At 34.9% G+C, this 19,934-nt stretch overlaps 1 long non-coding RNA gene across 1 annotated transcript; it reads right to left on the reverse strand.

The window, feature by feature from the left end:
* Positions 1 to 217: 217 nt before the first annotated feature.
* Positions 218 to 19,406, reverse strand: LOC107739321 (uncharacterized). Its single transcript, XR_001639983.1, has 3 exons — positions 19,309 to 19,406; positions 554 to 701; positions 218 to 373 (listed from the first exon to the last, which is right to left on the reverse strand). It is a non-coding gene; the product is annotated as an uncharacterized LOC107739321 (long non-coding RNA).
* Between the last annotated feature and the right edge of the window lie 528 nt (positions 19,407 to 19,934).

Here is a 19,934-nt window from a genome sequence, read left to right on the forward strand (position 1 = left end):
ACAATCTGACAGCAAAAGCATACTTCTGAGTTAAGTTATAAATCATAAAACATCTATTTACAGTGTCTGTCGATTAATATTTATGTGTGCATGCACAAGATAAAAACCCACCAAGGAAAAAAGAGCAACAGGAAAAAAGCCTTCAGCTTGGAGTTTGAAGTTCCAGAAAGCTACAAAACCTTTATATATATATATATCCACAAAAATGCGTGGGGGTCTGTGGGGTGATGCTCAAAGGGCCAGTGGAATAATTTGATAGCAGTCTTGGGGAGGGAGCGAGAGCTGCTGCTATCTTTGAGACTGCAACAAAGAGACTCCTCTTCACCGCGGGCATCATACCCTGTGTTCTCCGGGGGTGGTGAGGGCTTGTTGTCTGTTTTGGTGAGAGAGGGAGAAAAAAATACATTGAAAGGCAAAACGGAGAGAGAAAGAGATGAAAAACATATGAAAAGCCACATGTTATGTGCTTTCACAGTGCGTGGACCAAACCCCCAGCTTTTTCTGGCATAAAAGTAGCAAATGAATGAAATAAAGTCATTAGACAGTGTTGTACTTTGTTCAGACGAGTTGAGTCTTGCGTTGATTTGACAGACACCCATCGTTACGCATGAAGAGATACTACACAGTTCATTAGTCTCCTTGACATGGTGTCAAAGTTTCAGGAAAAGAGTTCTCTCTCAGAGGGCTGCGCTTGAAAGGAACTAAAACCAAAGACAAACGCACAAAAATACACTATCAATCAGGTTTAAAGGCTGCGGGGAATTAGCATACAGCCATGCAAGCGGAGAGCTCATTATTTGAGAAGTTCTCCTGTGTGCGTCCTTTTGTTGACATTTGTACAGGCCTGTTTACACTTATTCTGTATTTTAGCCTGAGGTGCATACAGATGAAATGAAAAATGGCATGCCAAATATGTTTGTATAATTCCTTTCCCGTAAGCTTTATGTCAACTCCATAATGCAGGTGCAGAATAAATATATAACAGTATAAACGGTTGCGTCTTACATTTAGTGACATACTAGCATGTAAATTACCAATTATAGTTCCTTAATGATTTATTAGTGCTTCTTTTAGGCGTTTTACCATAGTACATGTCCAAAAAAACATGTTAGTACTTGTTTAGCTCACAAACTCACAAGACAATCAACTTCCATCTGTTTACTACTTAAAGGGACAGTTCACCCAAAAATAAACATTGTCATCATTTACTCACCCTCATGTCATTCCAAACCTGTATGACTTTCTTTCTTCTGTGGAACACAAAATAAGATATTCTGAACAGTGTTTAAACGGTTTTTGTCCATATAAAGTAAGGAGTCCAAAAACAAAATTGGATCCCATTGACTTTCACTGTAAATAAATGATGACAAAATTAGCATTTTTTTGGTAAATTGTCTCTTTAAATTAATATTTTCAGGATTCAATACAAGCAAATCATGTTAGATATTTCAGTAGTGAGCCGTATTGTTAGCATAGCAAAATGCTAATGTCTCACACTGGCTACTTAAATGAGAAAATCTGCCTAGAACAGTAGTCCTGCCACTTAGCAATGTTTTAGACAACGACACAGCTCAAATAATTCACAACTTTCATAATTTTATATGGGAGAATTAGTATGTGTTTAAAAATGCTAGCAGCACATTTCAGAAATCAATTGTAAGCAAATGAATGTAAACACAATGGTTTATTTTTTCACATTGAGGGAGGAGTTGAAATGGTTTTCTGTGACAGCATGTCACATCTTGTATTTAACCCAGTACGTTCCCTTAAAAGTATGTGCTGTATCTCTAAACCAGCGAGAATGATTCAAACTGTTTTTGTTGATATTATCTGCATGTATCGTCACACAGAGGGTATTTGTGCAGACTGCAGTAGTTTTCAATGCCCGCTCTGCATTCTCAGGCATTGACTCAGAGGTTTTTCAGTCTGGGAACTGAACTATGGGAAACACACAGGGCTATTCAAGCGGCCACATCCTTATCTGGACTTCTGTTTGAGTTCTGAGGTCAAGCTGTGATGCGGCGTAGCACGTTGTCACACCTGGCTGTCAAATAAACACAAAAAAGCGAGAATTTTAACACTAAGTGAAGGTATTTGAGAATACAATTATTACAATTTGACACTCAGATCATCACATGATCATATTTAGGCCAGTTAGAGACTGTTTCTGCGTAAGTGTCGGGCTGGAAATTTTTTCCACAGCCAGCGTAATCTGTAAAACATGTCACAGTGGGCAGCTCTTGTCTGAGGTTTGGGCCATTTCCAAAGCTCTTGTTAACATTAAAACCCTAGAGTGATGGCAAACGTATAAAATGGACTGACACACACACACACACACACAGTGATGCAAGGCTTTGTAATTAACAATTTAAACAGAACCAGAGCTGCTTAGCAAGGGTGTGCGCTTCAAAAAAGACGTGTGTGGCATGGCACACATGGAGAACAGAGTGTTACGCCTGGCCTCTATTAAAAAGAAGAAAGAGAATGGGACAAAGATGGCTTTACTGTGTGTGTGTGTGTGTGTGTGTGTGTGTATATATATAGATGAGGGGTGAGATAATATAGTCATGTTCCAAATTGGCCACTTATAAACTGTCATATCAGTTTTCACAATCCAATTGATTCCCAATGAATAAAAATCAGGTGCTTCCCAAATTTTTTTCCGTCATCAAATATACAGTAATAAGAAATACATCACATTACCGAAGTAAAACAAGTTTATATACCTTATTCCAGCCAAAATGTAAGTCAAGCACTGCTTTCTATTCTGAAGGGCTCATGCCTTCAAGGGATGAAGGGTGTAGGAGACTAAAAGACTGTTCCTTGGAACACACTTCTGTGTTGAGTTGCTGTCGTCGCACACATAAAATCATAGGAATGAAGTTTGCATCAGTTGTACCCTTCGAAATCCTTTGTTCCGAAGGGCACTTTGAAGCGCCCAGTTTTGAGCACTTTGGTTTGTATGACTCTTCAATATGGCAGCCATGATTGTTCTCACTCCAAAGTGCCCTTTGGAGGAGGAATTATCCGGTTTGGACTGCAGTAAGAATTCCAATCATCTTTCATGAATAAGATAAATACTCCCAGAATGCACCGCATGCTCAATTAAAATGACTATTAAAGGGGTCATATGTTTTCCTTTGTCTTTGGAGTGTTAAAAGCTGTTCGTGCATATAGAAGATCCGTAAAGTCGCAAAGATTAAAGTTTCAAATCAAAAGAGATATTCTTTATAAAAGTGAATGCTCATCCACGCCTTCCTAAAACGCCTCGTTCAAACACGCCACGTCACTGTGTGGGAAGATTTGCATAACACCGCCCAAATGTATACGCAAAGAAAGAAGGCAAGTCGTGGAGACGCTGTGTGTTTCGTTGTGAAAGCGAAACTACTTTGTTTGGCCTTCCAAAAGAGGACTAGAAATCAGTGGTTAAGTTTTATTTACAACACTGTTCCAGAACAGCACAACCCAAATATTCGAGTGTGTGTGCAGCGCATTTTACGGGGGAAAGTTTCCTGAACCTGGTAAGGGGCGTAACATTTCCGTCACACGCTTGAGGTATTCGGCCAATCACAACACACTAGATAGCTGACCAATCAGAGCACACCGCGCTTTTCAGAACGATGAGCTTTATAAAAATCGACGCATTTCCGAAAGGCGGGGCATAGAAGAGCAACAATAATGTACAGTATGTGGAAAATAATGTGTTTTTTTAACCTTAAACCGCGTAAACACATTGCATTACACCAAATACACAAAATAATGTTATTTTTAGCAACGTCATATGACCCCTTTAATATATTTCAGTCCTGACAAGTATAGATAAAAAATTCAATCTAACTCAATATGCTATGCATTTTTATATCATCAATACGATCTGAGAAAATTTTAATTATTTTACGAGGTGGCAATTTTGTATCAGATCATACAATGTGATTTGTATGGAAAAGTATGATTTTTTGCAAAAACGTAAGCATGAATATCCACTTCTAACGGTCAATGGGGCATAAGAAGATCCTACGAAAATGTACCAATGCGATTGTACAAATTCATACGAATTATCCACCAATTCACCAAAACGTAAAACAGTTACGAATTGCCATGAGAGTCTCTTGGTATCACTGTGCTAGCTTAGCAACATGTTAACATCAAGCACTACTGTGAAATTAGTAACTGAGATGTAACTATTTTAGGTGTATCAGTTCGCACAATGTGATTTGTATGGAAACATACCATTTTTAGCAAAACCATAAGCATAAGGATCCACCTATAAACCATCAGTGGGCATAAGAAGGTCCTACAAAACCATACAAATAAGATTATACGAATTCAACTTATTTAGGCACCATTCGCCAAAGAGTGTCTTGGTATCACTGTGTTTGTTTAGCAATAGGGCTGTCAGGATTCTGGACTGTATGTTCTGTTTTGCCCCTGTTTCTGTTCTAGTGTTCCCTTATTTGGACTTGTTCCTGTCCTCGTTTAGTTTAATTAGTCATCCCATACACCTGTGTCTTCCCAATTATCCTGTGTATTTAGCCCCAGTCTGTGTTTGTTGGTTTTTAACATCCTTGTGCTACGTGTGACTCCTGGCTACCCTGTGTTTCCGCCTGTAGATTATTAAAGACTATTCTGTGTGAAATCCCTTGTTTCCTCGTTTCTCACTCCTCACAGTAGGCAACCGTGATACGTACAAACTTGATATACCGCTCAGCCCAAATTGATAGGTTGTTTCTTACTGGTCGAAGTCTCTTATATTGTATGCATCTACAGTATTTTTCAATGTTTCATTATCAACCAGGCAAAAATCCATAAGACCTATTGCATAGAAAACTATAATTGTAATGGTACTTTAGCAAGTACCAATCACTTGGCAGCCTCCATTTTTCTATCTTACAGCATGATAGATCATGCAACTGAACCAGGGCCAAACATATTGTGAGCTTAAATGAGGATGACATATACGGTTGCCTGGACAAGAGGCTTTGAGTCTACGAGTATGTGTGAAATCACTTACACCTCACATTATGTGAGTTTAACCATGCAGAACCAAACCAAAGAACCATGTTATTGTCTACACAGCAGCAGCTTTTGAAAGGGGTTTAAAGTCATGTCTTGAAGGCCAGGGGCACTCCATCTTCATGAAGAACATGAGTTCTGGGTACTCCACCCACTTGCTCCCTGAGCAACACTGGCACCAGTAGCATTCTGAATGAATGGGACATTGCCTTTATATTTGCATATACAGTTAATTTATGCACACCAGCTCTTAGCTTTCAGGCAATGAGGGGCAAGTTAACAAAAGCTGCGGCTGTAATTGGAAGTTAAGCCGGTAAAGCAAAGTTAATGGAGCCTGGAAAACCTTGGTTTGAGTTTTGAAGTATAATTAGTGTCTCTCAGCAGGTTCATGCAATGGTTTGTCCGCATGGTGTTGGTTGTGTTATAGATCTGATAGTCCTTTGAACATTCTGAGAATGATTATGCTTACATATGCAAATTTACATCAAATCAATTCAATCCAGGAGAGTTGTCCTAAAATGCACTATGTATTTAAGCAAGTTTTTTTTTCTTTCAATTGTTGGATTCAAAATGTTTACACAACATTGTATTCTTACTAACTATTTTTATATTTTATGCATGATTAATAAGATAATTATTTATTTATTTATTTATGAATTAAAAATATATATTAGGGCTGTCAAGGAATAAAGAAAAATTACAGATTTCTCAAAATAATTGCACCCAACATTAACATTTTTCGCAAAAACACACAGAAAATTTAACATTTTTTCTTTCAGACTGAATCTCAATGCATCTTAATGCAGAAACAAGGTCGTTCAAAATAATTTTTAAGCATACAGACTGGTTAAATATGTTACGACTGCCTGTTTGATTAATTTACTTTGTTTCACTTTCAAATTACATGGAAAATCTGCTTGTTCCTGTCCTCGTTTAGTTTAATTAGTCATCCCATACACCTGTGTCTTCCCAATTATCCTGTGTATTTAGCCCCAGTCTGTGTTTGTTGGTTTTTAACATCCTTGTGCTACGTGTGACTCCTGGCTACCCTGTGTTTCCGCCTGTAGATTATTAAAGACTATTCTGTGTGAAATCCCTTGTTTCCTCGTTTCTCACTCCTCACAGTAGGCAACCATGACAAGGGCTGGCTAGATACCACTTTTTCAGAACCGATACCGATCCAATACAAAAAATTCTGAGTATCTGCCGATACCGATATTGATCCGATACCAGCGCAGTTTTTTTAATATCAGTGTAGAATTTCTATACTTCAATGTGTAGGTCGATCATCACTTTTTTGTATGTTACACACAATCTACTAAATATAGACGGCTTCATTATAAAGAAAAATAACAAACAAAAAATATATATAATCATAATTATAAATACTATTATAAACTAAGTTAATGGAAAATTCGGTAGCAAAAGTTACTCTAGAAAAATCACGAGTGCACAATAATTTTATAAAATTATAGCTAAACTTAAAAATGAAAAAAAAAAACTAATATGAAAGTTTAAACCTAAACTTTTAGTGAAAAAAAATTTACAATATTTAGTGGATAACAAATAAAAGTGAATAAGTGTAGGACTAAATCTGGTAGGCCTACACATTGCTTTTTGTATTGTTGTAAAATACATTCATGAAAAACAAGTAATATATTTATATATAAATATATACTATATTAGTCAATATTTGAAGTGGATCAAAACCTTTCATCAAAGTTGTGATGAAAAACCAAAACAATACCAGTTATTTTCTTAGGACAACTTTGATTAACTTTTTTGATCCATTTCAAATGTTGACTACTGTATACATTAAAAGACATTTCTTTTAAATGTATAGCAGAGTAATGGGGCAGCAACATATGATAGATAAAACAAACAAGAAAGGCTATTGATAATATTTCATTGCGCAAAAGTATTATGATGCTAAAGGCTCCAAAAACAGAGCGGCACAAAGCGCTTTTGCGCATCCCGAGCGCAGAATGATGCGCTTGAAGCGACACGGAATCACAACGCGCATTGCTCTGCATAGAGAAGTTCAAAGCACAAAGTGAAGAGATATTGATGAGTAGTGTATTAAATATGTGCGTTAGTTTATTGAGCCTTTTCTTTTAACAGTTTTAAATTTCAGCTACTCTGCTCGTGAAGAACAATTGATAGTGCTCTCTACTCCAGGCTTGTGATCTAACCAGATATCCGGTATAAATTTACATGATTTAGAAACAGCACGAAACTCCAGCAATATAAATTCATTTTATGCAAAACCACTTATCTTTATTTACAGATCAAGTATAACATTAGGAACATTTACTCATCTTGGAGAGAGTTTCATCGTCTTGACTGTCGTAACCGAACGCGACACGCAGTTTGAATGCTGAATGGAAGATGACAGACAGCCGCAGCAGAGAGAAGAGTTTACGTAAACTTGATTTGAATATTCATCTGTACCTCACATTAAACTATGGAACAGCTTCAGAACACTTGAAATATAGTGCACGAAAACTTTATTGTGCTTTATAATGTTTATGTGGCTTTCGTAGGGCTTAATAATAACACTAATAGTATACGCACTATATCGGATTTGGATTGGTCTCGTCTGACCGATACCTAGATCCGACAGAAAATGCCAGTATCGGAGCGATACCATTCAGGATCGGCGCACCCCTACTTAGCAACATGCTAACATCAAGCAATATCCCAGGTATCCACTATTAAAACATCAATTTTTTAAAAAATGTTTTAAAAACATTCTTCTTGGTTATGTGAACATTAAGGGAACATTCCGTTTTTTGTTTTTTTTCTCATTTTGCAAACATTATGGGAACATTGGTTTTGAATGTTTTCTGAACGTTCTGAAACAAGAAGTACAATTTAAAAAATGTTAGATGAATGTCCAACTAAAAAGAAAAAAGAAAAACAAGAAAAAACTAGAACGTGTATAAATAGCGATTTTGTATTTTGAATGCCAAGTTCTGTCATGAAACTCTAGATGGCACTGGCTGATGGGTCATTAACGCAAACTGATGATATTCACAGCGTTAAACTACTTGGCACAAGCTGATTTGTTCATGTTGCAGACGCAGCTTACTGCTTTACATTTAAATAGCTGGTTAGCATTCCTAGTGAAAGCATTTCACAGCGCAGTTTTAGAGTTCCTCTGAAACCCTTCACCTTCCCCAGCTCCACTTTTATATAGTGAAGTGAAGTGACATGTGGGTGACCCACACTCGGAATAGTGCTCTGCATTTATCCCATCCAAAGTGCACACACAGAGCAGTGAACACACACACACCGTGAACACACACCCGGAGCAGTGGGCAGCCATTTTTTGCTGCGGCGCCCGAGGAGCAGTTGGGGGTTCGGTGCCTTGCTCAAGGGCACCTCAGTCGTGGTATTGAAGGTGGGAGAGAGCGCTGTACATTCACTCCCCCCCACCTACAATCCCTGCCAGTACGAGACTCGAACCCGCAACCTTTGGGTTACGAGTCCGACTCTCTAAACATTAGGCCACGACTTCCACGACTACAATATGCTACTTGTGCAGCAGAAGTATGTCTTAAATACTCAAGTTCCTGTACTTGCAGCAGCAGCAGCAATAATCTACAACAACAGCAATAACCAACATCAGGAGCAATTCAGCAGCGTAGCAGATCTATTCCGCCAAGACCAAATACATTAACATTGTCATATCCATTCCCATGGTAAAATCTTCAGAGAGTTGTCATGGTAGAACTTTGCTAACTTTAAACGAACATTCTATTAACATTACTGAGTGTTAACTACTTTGAGAGAACCTTGCCAGAATGTTAGCCAAAGCTCTGAGAAAGATCTCTGTTAGCTGTGATTGTGAATTGGGAGTTGTTATTTTTATTTTTTTAAGTGCATGGAAGAGTTCCAAATCTGTCATTTACAGGTTTCCATTTTAGTTAGGACGTTGTTAGACAGTAGCAAGGTAGCTTATTAGGGTTTGAAAAAGAGCTGAAGTCTCACACCAGACTGATTTCTTAGAGTAAAAAGTGCCTATTTAGTATAAAAAATGCCGCAGGGTTGAAATGCATTGTGGGAGCTGGGGAATGAGCATGCTGATTTATTCGATTGCCCTCAGTGCCAATTCATTTCCCTTTGTCAGAGAGGCACACACACTTTTGATAGAAATGAGCCTCCATTCCTGTGGCCGTGACTTCAGAAATGACGTCTGGAAAATGGCCCAATCCTGTCACAGTCAACATATTACAATTTCATTGGTTCCAGCTGTCTTGGGATAGCATGAAATATTTCATTATTTAAAAAAAAGAAGAAGTTGTTAATTTCATTTCATTTAATAATAATTATTATTAAATCATTTATACAATGACATAATTATATATAAATACATAAAATTATATGTTTTTTTCTGGAGTTTTAATCTAATTTCTTTCTTTAGAGCAACAAATCAAGCAGAATACAATCGGTTTCCATGAAATGTGACGTTAGGAAAAAAATCAATCTCTGGTTATCAGATTTTGTACTTTAGATCTGTGGGCCTCAAGCTGGGAATCTGCGTGAAAATATTGATGGCTTAGTGTCATCCTTTTGCATTTGTGATGCTCGCTGACATTTTGAAAGCTTCCTGGGAGTCGTGAACTCTCAGTGGAAGCAAGGTTATAGTGAAGCGAAATGAATTGCCTTTCCGCATTGTTTGTTCTCCTTCAGGGCATACAAAAACACATAAGAATAACTGACAATGTTATTGTTGTAGAAAGATCGTCTGTCCGACATGTTGGGAACGTCCTTGGAGTAAAAACACAACGCAAGAAATCAAGAAAGTCAAATGTTTCTGAAGTACTTGATTTTGAGGTACTTTCACTAAATTCCAGTCTTTATGACTGACTAGCCTAGCCCAGCCTTGCCTTGCCTAGAAGTGATTTACTTCAGCTAAGAAGTCGGCACAACCACGCACGGCTTTTTGGCATGTAAAAAGACAGCTTCATCAACCTAAAACAGTGGCCATAAAGCTGCTCCAAACATGTGGAGCCTGAGCCTCTTCAATCTGTTGGCTAATTAGTGCTAGAGTCGCTATTTGTCCAGGGACGTTCAAAAGACCATTGACTGCCATGGCAACGCGAATATGTCATGATACAGGGCATTTGTCTCTTTGCTAAAGCATCAGTGGGACTGTCTCAATCTTAATTAGACTCAGGGACGACTCAGATGCAACTTTAGATTCAAAGTTGAATGGGAGTTTAAGCCCTACGCGCACATAAAACTTGCTAAAAATAGCTAAACGTTTCGCAGATATTTCACAACATGCTCCAAGCTAACTTCCTACCCCCACCATTTGATAAAATGTCAAACCATATTACAAATAAGTAGACCGTGGAGCTGGTTTCAGATCAGCTGCTGTACCCCTAGCTTGTTAGATTAGCATAATGCTATCTGATTAGCCTGCTGTTTTAGCTACCACTGCTACAAAAGAAATTCTATAAAATATCAATATGAAATGTTTTTTGTACTTTCAAAACCTCAAGTAGAAACGTCAAGCTAATCATTTCTCTTCATGTGTTTCTCAGACCCAACATTTTAACGAGACATTAAATCTGGTCTCAGATCAGTGACCGGAATGACTCTTTGACAGATTAGAGACCAAAGATGGCAACAATAGGGCCTTTCGCACCGCGGGAACCTTTTCATAGTACCAGAACTAATTGTGGAACTACCCACTTTTTGGCGTTTTCGCACCGCCGGAACTGGGTGCGATTTTAGTACCGGACTGCCTTTTTCGAGAACCAAATTAGCTCCTACTCCGGAGCAGGGTCTAACCAGCACAACTGGTACTAATCGCGACGCAAGTAGACATTGATTGGCCAAACGCATATGAAAACAAAGCGGTGCGAAAGGCCCTAATTACTGGATGACAAAAGCTCTTCCGATCACCGCATTGTGTGTGTAGCCCAGATGATTTGCACATCTGCGTCCATCTGCTGGTCGTTAGATAGTGAAGCACTTACAGTTCATGCTGCACAAAAATCAGAGAGATAAATGTGTTTAAAAAAGTGAAATATAAAAAAGTTAAAAACAGAAGTCAATGAGAGTAGTTCAAAATGTTGTCTGTAGGGGGCCAAAGTTTTGCTGGATTGCGTCGGTTGTTGGTAGATGCCATAATTAAACTTTTCTGGGGGCAAAAGCATGTTTCTCCATTAATAATCATTTGAAAGAAACATTTGGTATTCAGATAAAAATAAATTATTTGCAAATATAATAAAAAGTCCACCTAATATTAGTTCACCATTTTTAATTTTTTTAATATGTTGTATTGCCTCTCATGCTGCCACAGATAATTATGGCAAATGTAGTCTGGTCACTTCATAAACAAACTGAAAGTATTGTCTGCAAATTCACACAGAAATACAATTAAATGCATTTAAAATACACAAACAATGGGCATTATTAGAATTTCTAAAAAAAAAGTTAGTTATTAAATTATTTAAATATGTAATATATATATATATATATATATATTAATTGTTTATTTTTAATTACATGTTTAATACTGTTTAAGTGTTTAATATATAAATACAATAATTAATATGTTTTGTAAAAAAATGATTAGTCTAGTAAACTGGTAGCTAATTAATCTGCTAGCATTGCTATTTTAGTATCATTTATATACCATTATAGTTTTTGTTAAAATTTAGAATTAGATTCCATCTTAATTTTTATTTTAATTTTAGGTAAAGTTTTAATCATTTTGTTGTGAGGTTTTGTCATGTTTGTTAGTTTTTGTTTGCTTTTTAAAAAAAAAAAAATTATATAGTTGTTGTTTATTTAGTTTTAGTTATTTTAGTACTTAAAGGTTTTTTTATACTTTATTTTATTTCAGTCAATGCTTATTTCAAGTAATGATTTTTTTCTTCGTCTGGTTTTAGTTTTAGTTAACGATAATTACCTTGCCTACTAACTAACACTGCTATAATAAATAACGTGAAATGTTTTTGAACAGGCATTACAAATGGCTATCTTTTGGGATCCATCCATGTTGCATACTTCCGGTTTGTACGTTCCCATTGAGATGAATGGGAATGCTAACGGTTAGCTCTTTCAAACATATATGAAATCATTGGCAGAGCCCATTAGGACTCTTCAAATCTTATTAAATTGCCCCTGGTGGCCGTTTCTCTGTATTAGCAAATAGTGAGCCATTCAGCATAGTTGACAAATTTTGTTCACTGAAGCATCATTAGACGTTGTTTATTAATGGTTTCTCGCAACAGACCATTTATACTCAGAAGGCACACAGAGAAGAAAATAAAATGCTTGCAAATCCGTTCACTATAATCAAAAAATCGCTCAAGCATTCGGTAGCTTGTTTGATGTAGTCCTTTTAATATTAAAGAACAACATTTATTCGTGGTGAGATATATTCACACTTACTGGAGTTTATCTGGTCAATTTCACAAGCCCCGGTATCCACGTCAGGCACAGCAGTCTGTCTTTCTCTCTCTCCCCGGACCATTTTATCAGCTGTTTGATGGAGTGAAGCGGCCTGAAAGCACGGCTCTGAGCTAGAAGGACCCTTCAGAAATCACTGCTCAATTCTAATATGCAGGAAAAGAGAGAGAGGAAGAGAGACATAGAGACAAAGCATCCCATCCTGTCAGGTTGCCACAGTAACATCCATAATCCTTGGCAATGTGACCTGATAAAACAGGCCTTACTGACAGGTCTGGCAGACACACGGTGAGACGCTAGCATCTTTTTCCACAGAGAGAGGAACAGCCTATTCTCTGCATGTCAGTTTTGGTTTATTTAAGGCTCTGTCTGCAACTCAGGACATATATATATATATATATATATATATAATGAAAAATAAAATATATTATCATTATATATATATATATATATATATATATATATAATTAAAAGATAAACAGAACAATAGACACTACAAAATTAACTTATGAATGTAATAACTTTATTATTGTTTGTAGTTAGTAGAAAATTGCAATTAAAAATGTATCGAATTATATTATATAAAATAATGATAATAAAATATTGTATAAAATAAAAATATTACATTGTATTTGCATTATATATTACATTATTACTTAATGTTTGTGTGTGTGTGTGTGTGTGTACTTAGAAGCAAATTGTGAGTGTTTAAACAGGTCAAGACCTGATCACCTCCCAGATAAAACTAATATTTCACTTTGAAAATATGTCTTTAAATGGTTCTGTTTACAATATATTTTGGTCAGGAAAAAACAATATTTTTGCTGTATAGGCAAGTGAGCTTCCAAACAAAGAGAATCCAGCCATATGAAGCTACATCACACTCATTGTGATTAAAATAGAAATATGTGTGTGTGTGTGTGTGTGTGAGAGAGAGAGAGAGACAGAGAGAGAGAAAGAGCAGGGCTGAATCAAAGATTAAAGGCTAATCATATGAAGTTATAGTGCATTTTCCCGCTGCTTCGACACAGACAGGAAGTGACACGCTGACATGCCTCACAGTACATCTTCCTCTCAGACATAACAGGTTTTAGAACTTGTATACTCGTGTATCACTTCATTATGTGGATGGATATATGGCCAGTATTAAAGCTCTGTACTGTAATTATGATGAAGTCAGCTGTTTGTCTTACATTTTGTCTAAGACAAATTTCCTTCATTGTGGCTTTGGAAACTCATCAAGCATTTGGACAGATTCCACAAAGAACGGAAAAAGGTGTATGCCCGGCCATTTCTTTCTCTTTACGATGGGCCATTAAACAAACATAATGACCAAATTAAAATCCTGTCATCCACCGCAGCACTTATGAAGTTAAGCTAAAAGAAGATGAAGCCGAATGAGAATGAGCAGGTTACAGGTTAAATCCTCAACTTTAACCGTGACACTACACCCAATTTACTATTTTCTATTATATCACTGCTTAAAAAAAGAAATGTAATAGTAACAATATGAATAATTTGAATGAATGAATGAATGAATGATGCATTTATATAGCGCTTTATTGTGTATTGTTGTAAACCCAAAGCGCTTTACAATCATGTGAATTGAATTTATATCAATTGTTAATATTCATTAATATGAATGAATTTCATTATATTTTATTTTGTCATATTCATATTATTTATATAATATTCATATTTAGTATATTACTATTAACTATTTATAATAATGAACAATAATTATTAGTGTATTAATGGTCTATAAAATAATAAATAATATTATAACATAAATGTATAAATAATATTGTAAATAAATCATATTAATTTATTTTATATTAATATTTCAATTAATTTGTACTATTTATAATTTATTTATTATATAACATATAATTTAGATTTTTTTTTAAAACATCATACATACACACACACACACACACACACATATATATATATATATATCTGTAAACACACGGTAGGAAAATGAGAGCAGATTTTTTTTTTTTTTTTACTTTGCAGTTGATAATAATGAAACCTGTATTTATTCCTCTCTTTCTCTTTCTTTGTCTGAAGCTGGTCGCGGTAATTGAAAACCATGAGATGAATAACAATAAACAAACAGAACAAAACCAAACCCTCATCTGCCCTCTGAACAATTCTTTAATGAATCTTTTTCCCTTCAGAGCCAATTGCAAACAAATGAGTTGTTTTTCTGTGATTCACGACAGCCTCCCTTTGGGAGCAGTTTTCAGTGTTAATGCCTCTGAGGTAGGTAATGAAAGGCCTTTCTGCTAGGTTGTGGTTCTGTCTGAACACGTTCTGCTGTTAAATAATAAATTGTGGTTATGTTTTGATATAGTTTCCAAGGTTGAAATTTAGTATTGGCTCATTAAAACATTACACATTCTTGAACCGTTTCCACATTTGATATTAGAACAAGAACGTGAATTCATCCTGAGAGGAAACATGCCTCAACATGTCCAGTTTGCTGTGGAAACTGAGTATACAGTATCATAATTTTTTTTCGCCCTCATGTCATTCCAATTTTGTATTACATTCTTTTTCTGTGGAATCCAAAAGAGGATAGTTTGAAAAATGTCTCAAATTCAATAGGGTCCACTGATCTTTTGACTAAGCTAAGTTCCGATTAGCATGCTAGCATACACTGTGCACTGTCTTTTACCATCTACATTTACCTAAATTCACATGGTGTTTAGCATATACTGTGTGACTGCTAGCTTTCTTTTTGAAGCAGATGCTTGCTTATGCGAGCTCTTATTTCTGTTACATTAGCATTAACCTCTTCCACTATATTGGTGCAGAAATGACACAAAGGTTTTTAAACATACTTTTAAAAAGTACAATTAGTTTCTTTATGTGTAACGTTTAGCTTGTGTTTTCAGTGAGTGGGAGAGCAGTATGCGTCACAGTGAGTTGAACCTGGCTAAAGAGCTAATCTCCGTCCAGCATACTGAGCCCACTTTACAAGCAGCCTACTGACCTGGATTTACTATTCCTGTCTCTGACAATTACCCAAAGGAAAGGCTGGCATCTGCCCCGGCCCTGTGACCCAGACAACGGTTGTGTTGTGGCCATCAGTTTACACGCTGTATGTCACAAATTACAGCCTTAAACTCTTAATACTACTACTACTACTACTACTGCTAACTGTATATTTATCAATATATTAAGTTAAATAATGTTAATATTATTACTTTTATTATTTTATTAATTTATTTTATATTAATATTAGGTTATACTTTTAAATATTAACCATTATTATTATTAATATTATTATTGTTATTATTTTATTGCTTGTATTTTTATAATAATAGTATATTTATATACATTTTTATATCAATATTGATTAATATTGTTATTTTATTAATAATAATTTGTATCCATTAATATGTTAAGTTAGTTTGTTCATTAACAATTTTTCTTGTTATTTTACAGTAATATTAGTTATACTTTTAAATAAAAGTAATAATCATTTTATTAATTAATAATGTTAATATTGATCATATTAATAAATTGCATTATTATTTTAGATTAGGTAATAATTAGATAATAATTAATTAGATAATAAATTAAGTAATTAGAATAATAATAATTATTATTATTATTATTATTATTATATTAATATTTTATTTTTCATTTTATTATTTGTTATTTTAATAATATTATCATAATAATAATACATTTTATATTAATTTGTTATGTTAACAGTGATTACTATTATTTTTCATTACATAAAAATGTCTTTATATATTAATATAAAAAAATATGTTAAAAAAAATATAATAAAATTATAGTTTTATTATTGTATTACAATAAATATTATTATTTTTATTAATTATTATGTGTTATTTATTAGTAATAATACATTTTATATTAATTGATAATTGTCATATTAATACATACATTTTATTTTATCATCATTATTATGGTATTTTACACTTTTTAAAATAATAATATTAACAATTGTATAATATAACAAATTTATAACATGAATATTATTATATAACTTTTTACTTTTACAAAAATGTAAGACATGCATACCTTTCAAAAAAAGAAAAACTGATCATTAACCTCAGGAGGTCATACAGCATTTTCTTTCAAAAGTGTGTGTGTGTGTGTGTGTGTGTGTGTGCATCTTCATGTGGGTTGACATGGTAAGGTGAAGACAAACCAAACTGTTTTCGGGTGCCAATCTGCAGCAGGCAGCCAACTCATCACAAGGGCCGCATAATCCACTTAATCCAATTTAATTACTGCGCCTGTGTTGTTTTTGGCAGTTTGCAAAGCTTGTTTACTACGGGACGATAATGAGACGATGTCTAGGAGGGTAAATGTCCAAATATTACTCAGCTTGATCTTCATTCTAGTTGGCGTCAGCAAAAATGTCAGCAGGGGTAATAAAGTCTTTGATAGTTTTGTGAAATTGTTACATGAGCTCAGCGTTAATTCTAGCTGACCATGTGCGCACGTCTATGTTTGTTTGCGCTGAGGGATTCATGTTGAACTTCACCTGTTAATCACAGGGAAGTTGAGCGCTGAGTCTTACTTCCGATTCTAATTACTACAGCAGATGACTGACTCAAATAAAGGCCGTTTACATGAGCCCTGATTCCTAGCCAAACCAATTCTATGCTATAGATCAAACCGCTCTTCACTAAGCGGCACAACTGGGCCAGATATTGATCCGGCTATTGTGCTGCCAATCGACCCGGCAGCCCTGTACGGAACATTACGGTGAACCTAGCAAGTGACTTCCTATTTCTCATTTCTGTTTTATATCAGCATATGCCACCACACCTGTATGTGAAATATAGCCTGTGTTATAGACACCAGCATGGTCAGTTAAACGACATTTAACCAAGTATTGCTAACTGGCTAACATCAACTAGTGTTGAGGAAGCTAATTTGAAACTGTAGCTCATCAAGCTAAAAGTTAATCAAGCAGAGAAAGCTGTTAAAAAGTTACAAATCAAACGTAGCTAACTACTTTTAAGCTAAGCAATTGAGCTAAAAATGCCTATTTTTCTGAATTTTAAACATTAGGTTGAAAATATTTACCTCAGCTTACTTAGTCTAAATCTGCTCCCGCAATACAGTGTGACAAAAATAGCGATGTTGCATTCTGTCACACTACAACCGCTACGAATAGCTAGTACAAGTAGCAATAAAAAGTATCTTGTTAATAAACAAGCTACACAGTTTTGAAAACAGTTAGCTACTGTTAAATGTTCGAAAAACGTAGTTAAGTTAGTGTTGTTGCTACTGTATCTTTTAAAAGTGAATCGCAATTTTTTGCGAATTACTTGCTAGTAAAATTGCTGTTATTAAAATGCTTTAGTTCTCATTAAATTCCAACTTTTGGAGTTATAAAAGTAAATATTTAATAAAATGAAGGTTTTTATATTCTGTGCTGATTTCTGGGGAAAATCTGTTGATTAATTGAAACATGGTTACACAGAGTTTATCACATTCTTACTGTCATGTATGACATATAAATAAAAAATATGACCATATTAATAAATACATTATTAATTTTATACTTTATAAATATTAATGATTACTGTTCACACTGATTAATATTAATGAATTTTAATATTGTTTTAGATTTTTTTTATATTAATATATATTAATATTGCTACTTAACAGTATTTACTTTTTTTTACTGTGTATGTGTTTAGCTACTGTAATGCTTCTGAAAAATGTAATTAAAAAATGTACTGTTGCTACTGTGTCTTTCAAAAGTTACCTGTATTTTTAGCTTGCTAATGCTGCAATTTTGTGGCTAGTACAAACGCTGTAACGAGTCTCATCACAATAAGTTAACTTTTTTAAAATTTGAAACATGGTAAAAATGTGTTACACTGTTGATTATCACATTGTTATTCAATGTATAAATAATAAAATATGACCTTATTAAATAGAATAAATAGTACAATATTAAACTATTATACTATCAAATATTGTAATTTTCAAAATATTATGTATAAATATTTAAAATATCCACTAAGAAGAATATTGCTGAAAATCTCACAGTAATTGATTAATATTGTTAAATACTGATTAATAATTAATTGTAATATTATTGTATTTTTCCAAATAAGAATAAAAAACAATTACATAGGCCTAATATTATACCAAATATGTAATATTCATATTATTATTTTATATTATTTTTATATTTATATATGACATATCCACTAAGAAAATTTTTTATTTTAAAATGTTATGTTAAAAATGTTAAATATTACCATCAACATCATTCACCGCTACCCCTCATTAGGGGAGTCACGTGACTTCTAACCATAATAGACATGACTGCCACACCGCAGCTTGTTTTACCGGGATAAGTGGCTTAAAGCTTCTGTGGACTGGATAGTTTATCTGTGGAAACAAACCAGACGAAACACTGCAGGTAGGGATCACGGGACAGATTAGAAACCTAACGTGCCCAGACAGCTTCCTGTTTAATAACCCCGCAGTACAGAGCAAAGCTGTATAAGAGAAAGACGGGCCTGCCACCTAGTGGTTAAGCATAAACATTGCAGATGAGGATAACAATAGCGTAAACCGCAATTGCAGTAACAAATGCATCCAAACAGTCCTTAAATGAGTTAGTAAAGCATTATAAGACCATTAACATGTTTTAACCAACTCTGAATTGTTTTCAAAGAGACTGGGTGTTTTCATAAAATATATGACAGCATAATAGCGATGCCCCCATGTGGGCGTATGTGAAAGAAACGTTTTGAACTAACACTCGACTGTAGCAAATGTCAAGTTTTGGTATTTTCAGAGTCAAAAGCATGATTTTTATCAGAGCTGGAGTGAACAGGGACACGTTAGCACCTGGAGAGCTGCCCTCGTTCGTTACTTGTACCGCGGCGCGTTTCCAAGCGATGACTCGGCGTTCTGGCGAACCTTTCTGGCACAGCGAGATGGTGGGAACGAAAACAACAGGTCATCGCCATGACAACAGCCAAAGCGACAGGAAGGCCAGTGAGTCTCGCTGGGTGATTTGTGTGGAGAGAAAAGTTCACCTGAAAAATACTCCAGAGGCTTTCTTCTTTCTTTTCGGACGCGAGTGAATGTGGCCAAACTAATAAAATGTTATCTCCGATCAACCACCCGCAAACAGAACACACACATTTCGTTCCTTAACGTTCGGAAGATCAAGCGATGAAATATTAGGTCGTAATTGTCTTTGTAAACCCTGGTTCCTGACCGTTTCCCTGCGAAAAGCAGCCTAAGCTCAGCAGATTAAGAATTATTTAATAGGTCAAACATGATTTCACAGACAAAAAGTATAGTGTCCTTACATGACCTTTGAAAATTAGTTTTTTTTTGCAATTGCAGTTCACAGATGAACATTTAAGGCCACAAAAACATGTTAACATCAATTAAGAACAAATTATATGTATAATATTATGTATGTATATAATATATGTATATGTATTTTACAGTATCCATGTGGA

Source organism: Sinocyclocheilus rhinocerous, unplaced genomic scaffold (genome assembly GCF_001515625.1).
Source record: "Sinocyclocheilus rhinocerous isolate Xijiao unplaced genomic scaffold, SAMN03320098_v1.1 scaffold945, whole genome shotgun sequence".
NCBI classification, from domain to species: Eukaryota; Metazoa; Chordata; class Actinopteri; order Cypriniformes; family Cyprinidae; genus Sinocyclocheilus; species Sinocyclocheilus rhinocerous.